This window comes from Excalfactoria chinensis, chromosome 7, assembly GCF_039878825.1.
Source record: "Excalfactoria chinensis isolate bCotChi1 chromosome 7, bCotChi1.hap2, whole genome shotgun sequence".
Classification (NCBI taxonomy): domain Eukaryota; kingdom Metazoa; phylum Chordata; class Aves; order Galliformes; family Phasianidae; genus Excalfactoria; species Excalfactoria chinensis.
In genome coordinates this window covers 33648785-33656426 of record NC_092831.1, presented here as the reverse complement: position 1 = coordinate 33656426, position 7642 = coordinate 33648785, and positions in this window count along the sequence as shown.

Sequence of the window (7642 nt, the reverse complement as noted above, 5' to 3'; positions counted from 1 at the left end):
CCAACATCGTGAGGGGATCTGTCCGCACACCCCACAGGTGACACCAGGGGGACACTGGAAGGGTTGGGTGCAATGTCTATGTTTTGGGGGATATGGGAAGACCATTCCGCACCATCCATGGGTCAGCACGAAGCAGGCATTGGCTTGTGGAACACCCTGCATCGCATGCCGTGGACAGGCAGCTACCCTCCTGCCATGGCTCTCCCCACGCTGCTCCCCATTCCTTTACTCACGGTCCTTTTTGGGAAGCGAGTGCTGCGGAAGCTCGGAGGACATCTTTTCCTACAGCCTTCCCCACAGCTGAAATCGTGACATCCAGGGTATACACATCATGGCAGAGGGGGGTCTGTCTTTCTGAACAGAAGATGACAGATCTATTTTTTTCTTTCCAGCACACCGGGAGAAATGTGGGAAAACTCCACTTTGCTTCCGTGGAGGCACATTCAGATTTGGACCTCTAATTTCAGCTAAAGCCCAGATTGCAGGAACAGATGCATTCCTGAGCAGCAAAGATCGTGTGTTCGATAAGGCACGGGAAAATAAAACAAATTCCAACCCCCCCCCCCCCCCCCAGCTTCCCCCCCCCCCCCAAAAAAAAAGAAAGAAAAAGCAAAGAAAAAAGAGAGAAAAACAAAAGAAACTCGTAAAATGTAGATGTTGTATCAGAAGAATTAGTTTGGAGTAGATTTCTTTTCAGAGTTTTCCAGTAGGTATCAACACTCATTAATGGAAAAAATAATGTCTGGTTTGATTGGAAAGTGTTCTTTGGTCAGAGAAGGAATTTTGGCTTGCCTGGGGCTGACTCCACTACTGGTAGGTAATGTTTATAGTGGAAAGACTTCCCCAGGCAGCCCCTGGGGAGAGCCTGTGTTTGCTTTCAAAAGGAAAGGTTTTCAGGTGCAGCACAGAAGTCGGAAAGCGAGGCAGTTCAGCAAATAGATTTTTAATCCAATTTAAGACTCTGCTGGGTCAGGCAGGATGGTGCCTTCACTCACACCCCAAAGCCAGGCTTCCAGAAGGGCTTGGCGCTTGTGGATGCGTCCGAGGTTGGTCACCTCCTTGCAGCCGTGATTTGGGTTTCTGTGGGCAGACACAGCCCTTGGCTGAGTCAGGACAAATGGTATTTGTGCTGGGAAAGCTGAGCAGCAGTCCCGTGTATGAAATAAACTACAGTCAATACCGTGGTCCCAATAAGAACATCCCGATGATAAGTGTGCCTTGGAGGGCAAAGTGCCACTAGAAAGTGGTGCTCAGTTTGGGGAAGTATTGTGAATGCTTGGGATCATTTCCAAATATTAAGAGTATACATCACACAATGAGCCAGGGAGATGTAGGAAGTATGGAGGGGCATCTCTGCCTTCCAACCACAAAAAGCAGGGTTTTCTGAGCAACTAGATTCCCTACCAGTGACTCTTAGTTCCAATGAGGATGGGGGACAGAAGGGTTTTGGGGCAGACTGTGGGGTTGTACCCCAAAATGCACACCTTGCAGCTTGCAGAACCATTTCACTCTGGTAACAGCCAGCTCCTCCTGGGCAACACGCTTTGGGCTTTGGGCTGTAGTACTGCTCCTTTTGCTCTCATCCATGCCCCTCCAGGCTGCTTCCAGTGCAGAGTGAGTGAAAGAGGCCCCATGCTCCTCCGCATCCTGCACGCCAGGGCTGCATTAAATAAATACACAGCAGCCCCAGCCCCCTGCCTGGCTCCTGCGAACAACCCAACGGACTGCTTGCATGAGAAAGCAAGGCAGGATTTCTCCCTAAGGGGGCAAAGCCTCTAAATGTGCAAAGCTTTTTAGTATCCAGAGGGCTTCACTAGGACAAATTTATGGTGAAATGGGGTTGTGTCGTAATTATAGGTCTACAAGCCCGGCTCCAACTAGCATTGCTCCAGAGCTGCTGTGGATGCATGTTCTCTTTACGGCTGTCCTGCAGCAGCACTTAGTGCTAGAGCTAAGAGTGGTGTTGACAACACTGGAAAGATGTTTCCTTGGAGCAGAACAAAGCCATGGTCTGCATGTGCACAGAACCAGGGGAAATGTGAGGAAGGAGGAATCTAAAGGCAGAGCCCAGTGGTATGAGGGTACCTCTGGCAGAAGAGGATGGTGGATGCTTCAGCAGGGAAGAAAAGAGTTACAGAATTAAAGCTACAATATAAAAAGTAGACAGCTTTGGTGAAAGTTTAACACTTTGTTTAAACAGAGTGACATCCACTGTGATGCTACTACTGCTCCCCTTGCTGGCTCCTAAAGGAGAACTGTGAATACAGACTGGGCTTTAGGGAAAGTGCTCATTCTCCATATAAAGGCTGTTGTCCAGTTATCCCACCAGCAGGGCTTGGGCAGCAAATCACCCTTCATCCCCTTTGCACAGCAGAGTACCTGGATTTAGTCTGCAAATTGCAAGCAGCATTGCACGGCCACTACTGCAGCCAGACTTAGTTAAGCTGTTTTAGTCTCTCTTCTTGGATGTGACTTAGAAAGGGTGTAGTTTCTTGATGCATGTGCATCAGCCAGTAAATGTGACCTGGGGCAGGCACCTTTCCCATGCTGCTGTAGCACAAGGGCAGCCGTGTTTCATCTTGCAATTCTGCTTTTTGACTTTGTTCCCTTACTGTTGTGCTGCAGCAGTGGCTAGGTACAGTGGGTGGATGCTTCCCAAAGCACAAACCCTGCGGTGACAAGTTTATAATCAAAAGCAAAGAAGCGAGAGAACAGCAGAGATAAGAGGCAAGAGTGTGAGGCTTTAGGGACAAGGCGGTGGAGCAGAGCACAGTTTCAAAGTAATTGGATCCGCTAATGTTGGAGTTTTGTGCAGGAATGTACATCTGTTTCTGAACTGTTACCAGCTGATGTGCCCATTCTCCCTTTCTGCTTTCTCGGATATAAAACCCCTGAGCAGCAGATCGCCATACAGGAGTGAGGGAGAGGCTGACCTGGGTCCAGGAAATAGAAGGAAGAAGGACATGCACATGTACCAAGGGGTTGTACATCTGGTTTCTGTCCCCTTATGAAGCCGGTAGCTCTGCCCAAGCTTTGATCAAGCAACATGGATCATAAGGGCCGTTTCGCCTCATCATGCTTCCTTAAGAACGATGCTTCCACAAGCATAACTTAGCTCTCACATCCTTCCTGCAACACTCCAAAGAACAACCAACCCCAAACGTTGGGACAGACGTGCATTATCCATGGTCACCCAGACCTGCATCTCCCAAATAGTCGCTTTTTGTCTTTCTTTCTCTCAGAATATAAAGGGCTTGCTTTAGTGGCTGTTTACAGTTGCAGGACAGACAGTCTGCAGGGTCATAATGGTGGCTGCAAATCATAAACAACTTTCAGAAAATGTAATGGCACTGTAATTGGTAGGTTTTCTGTTTGGGGCCTGCTTTCTGCAAAGCACTACGGTGAGCTTTGGAAAAGAGGGTTGCATCTGTAATCAGCTCCTGTGGAACACCAGCAGTTGTGTACAGTTATGTATATGCTGAATTTCTGATCTGAATACCCTCTGAAATAAGAAAAGAGATCTTCAATGGATTCAACAGACTTTGGGTGAGGGACTGACACACCGCACCGGCAGACAGAGGGCAATTTCACAGCTCCTGGTAGTCCATTGTCAGTGGGACAGGGATAATTCAGACCAGACCCAGTTCTGCCTTGAACACTCAGTTCGCTGTTTCAAGTCTGATTGCTGTTTGCTGGCAAGATCAGAAATCTGCATGATTTCTCATGTCAGTAGTGTTGCAAAGATAGTGTGCGTCCTGCTGTAGGAAGAAACCGAAACGCAGTGTGGCAATGCAACCGTGGATTCTATTTTTAATGACAGTGCAGAGCAAAAAAGAACCAGCATTTGGGGGAGTAAAAAAGTAGTAGCTATCACGATTCCAAAAATAACATTTCTATTTTAGATCATTTACCCGAGGCCACCACTAATTGCAGATCAGAGCGGAACGTCTCTCTGGGAATCCACAGGGAAGACAGTTTTTTTCCCCCTTCTTTTTGGAAGGTGAAATATTAATTGTGGCTGCTGCAGCAATAACTGTAGCTTAAAAGCTGGGCTAGGAAAAATGAAAATATTTTTTCATGAAGTGGAAAAAATCAAAGCATGTGAAATATTTTGTTCTCCTGGCCTTTCCTTCCCACATCTCCAGGATCATTAGAACAGGGAGAAAGAACTTCCCACCAAGAGAGAATCCAAACCCAGCCTGGCTGTTCCAACAGTGTTTAAGCTCTGCTGAAGGGGTCAGGCTTTGTTCATTTTTTGGGGGGGGTTGCAACACCCACTTTGAGGCAGGTATATTCATAAAAACATCAAGGTTGGCTTCTGATATTATTGACAATGCTTGATAGCTTCTCCAGCTCTAGAAAATGGAGTCAGGGTTTGCTCCTGAGATGAAAATTTGGTTGATTTTTAAGCAGTTCAAAATGCAGGTTATTATCTGGGAAAAAGCTGGCCAGGCTGGTGCTACTGTAGGGAGACTGACCCCATCTCCCATTCCAGGCCATGGAGAGAGACTGTCCTCTGGATTACAAAAGACGTCTGCAGAAGCTGACTGCATCAGGCCAGTCCTTTGCTGTCTCCTTTGATCTGTGAAACCCCAGAAACAATGCAAGGAAGGTGCTGATCCCACAAAGAAGATGTAAGTCTTACTTTTTCAGTCACAGACCTCTATGAATAGGTCAGCAGGATCCCAGTGTGACAACCAAGAAAAAGTATTGTTTCTGGTACTTCTGAACTTCAGTATTTTTGAGGATTAACCACACTCTTACAAGGCTATGCCATGGGGATGTGTGACATGCCTCCTTTTTGCTGGCCAGAAGGGAACTGAGAAATGCCTTCTAACTGCACAGTTGTACCCCCCAAAATTACATGACATGCAGAAAGGCAGATCCAGAAGTAGCTTTGTTTGCCTGGATGTATCACTCTATAGATATGCACACAGAGAGGAAGGATTAATTGCCCTGAACTTTAGCCAAACAAATTTTAACCCTTGAGGCTACCTCTAGAATTTAACCGCCATCATCTGGCAGTTCACATTTTGGGTAGAAGGGGAGCCAAAACAATGGACTTGGATACAGATGGATATTAGAAATCTTTGCCTGGAAGAGGTGGACCCCTCCCAGGATGCTGGATGCGTCTGCTGGTGGTCTTAGCACAGCCCCAGAAACAGCTGGGCTGAAGCCCACCAGGACCTGGGGAATTTTCAGAATTCAGAAAATTCCAGTTTTGAGTGTAAGGGTGAAACAAGAGGAAACTTTTTAATATTTCTGAAGTGTAGAAAGCCAAATTCTTGAGGAGAAGAGAATGGGGTCAGTTAAGCCATTTGTAGTCTCTTGGCCAGCTCTGAACTCTACCTTGGCTTTGCTAATATGTGAGCTTGTAAACCCTCAAGCCTTCCTCTGCCCAGATAAAAACAGGCAACATCTGTCCTCACTCCTCATCCCCCTCTACACTATAATTCTCCAATAATTTCTTCCAGGGTTTAAGCCATAATCGAGTTTGTGTATCACATTGCATGTGTCTTCTGGCTAAGGGAGACTAGACAGCTCATTAGCAGTGATTGTTGATGGGTTGGATGGGTCACTGCTGAGTGGCAGGTCATTCATCATGGATCCCAATGGTGCGAAGTCCCACCTTCAAAGTGTTCCCACTCCCAATCAACATGGTAGTGGTATCCTAGAGATGGGATCTTGGTTTCCTGTACCAGAAAGGAAGATTTCTACCCATTGGGTCTCTGCTGTCACTGGACCGACTCAAGAAATTGGGCTGAACCTCCCCTAATATTCATCCACTTTAAAGAGAAACTCAGACCTTCTGCCTCAGTGGCTATAGAGATTGCTTTGAGCCAAAACACAGCTGTTCTTCCATGCTTTGATGGAAAAAACAAATGCCTCACCTCTTCCCTTTCCTGGAAACTCTGCTCAAAAATTGTATTCACGCTTCCTTTCTTATTCATCTCTTTCAACCACATTTTACCTTTTTATTTTGTTCTCTCCCAGCAGTATTTCTCCATGTTCTCTGTGCAGCTTCAGGTATTAGTGACATTCTCACAGCAGGAGGGCAAAATACATGTTTATTACTTTTGGTCTGAAGAGTTATGAGCCTAACTCATAACTTAAGAAGAGCTGCGGCTCACACTCTGAGGGTGTTGATGATGCTGCTGAACATCTTTTATGGTAAGGATACCTTCAATAACCGATTAAAAATTCAAGTAAGCTGGGAAGGGTCTCTTTTTTTTCCTTGCTTTTAAGTATTTAAATGGCCAAGAAGAGGGAAGGGGTGTTACCTTGGAAAACCCTGTGGATGACCGGTGAATTTCTCACCAACTAAATAAATAAAAAGCTGACAGAATTAGTCATAGAGGGGAAAAAAAACCCCACTTGTTTGACTTTTTAACAGAGCAACATTTCATGAAGCATTCCTTAGAAAGTATGATTTATTTTGGAAAACCAAGCATCCTAACTCTGACCCCCTTACCTCTATGTGCTTCAGTTTAGTGTCCTTGTGTCTCTGGGTACTAACAAACCACAGCAGCTGAGCAGGAAGAGGATTGCTGTGTCCATGGTTGTATGTCCACAAGTGGAATGGGCATAAAAAGCCAAAAAGTCTTACTTTTAATCCTACAAGCCTATTGGACTGCATTATCCCAATGAAACTGTTTAGCTATCAGTTGATTTGTCTTCCCTTCGGTAATTCATTTACTGCTGAAAACTTGAAATCTCCTACTGGGAAAAGAAAGAAAAAAAGAAGCATGTCTCACTGAGTAGCTATACTTGAAACACCAGACAAGACATTCAACCAAAATTGCTCAGCTGAGGGGAAACATTATTTTTCTTAGTCTGATTAAAACAACTTCTTTTTCTTTGTCTTTACTGACACCTGTTTGTCTCAAGCACCTGAATAAACTTTGAGGAGGAAAGATAGATTTTTTAAAGACTCATGTGGACCTCAAAAGATCAGGTTCCACTTCTGGAATCCTCCGCGTATCCATGGGAAACCAAGCTTGGCATTCCTATTGAGATCTGTCAAGAAAAAGCAGGAAAGCCCAATCGTTTCTTTCCAAAACACTTAGATGACAAACTCTCAACCTAAACAAACGCAGTCTCAAGAAGGTTTGTGGAATTTTAAATAAGCAACCATAAAAATATATAAATTAGTGGCATTGGTTCGTTTTCTCAAGAGTGAGATAGAGGTGGTTACCTCTATCTGTGCAGACCATGTTGTATCCTGAATGACAGACCAAGCCTTCTTGATCTAGATCTGGTTGTAAATATGCTTGCTGTGTTGGGATCTGATGGTGGAATGTGGTGCTCCAACAGTACTGCAAGAAGCTGAGTTCTGATTTTTCCATCACAGCTGTGCGTAACCTACCTTGAGCATCTCAGATGAGAAATAACTCTGGGCAATGTTCCTTTTGGTGAAGCTGTATGATGCACTGCAGGGCTGGATGCACTAGTACGCTGTACAGGATCAGTCATATTTCAGCCTCTAAGCATGAGAACAACATCCTCTATGGTCAGCTTCAAGCATATAAGGCATTATGTTGAAGTCAAGAAGGTGATGCATGTGCTCAGATTCTCCCAAGAAGCAATACCTGTTTAGGAGACATGGGCAGCACTGCAGCCTTATGGATGTCATCTGACTACC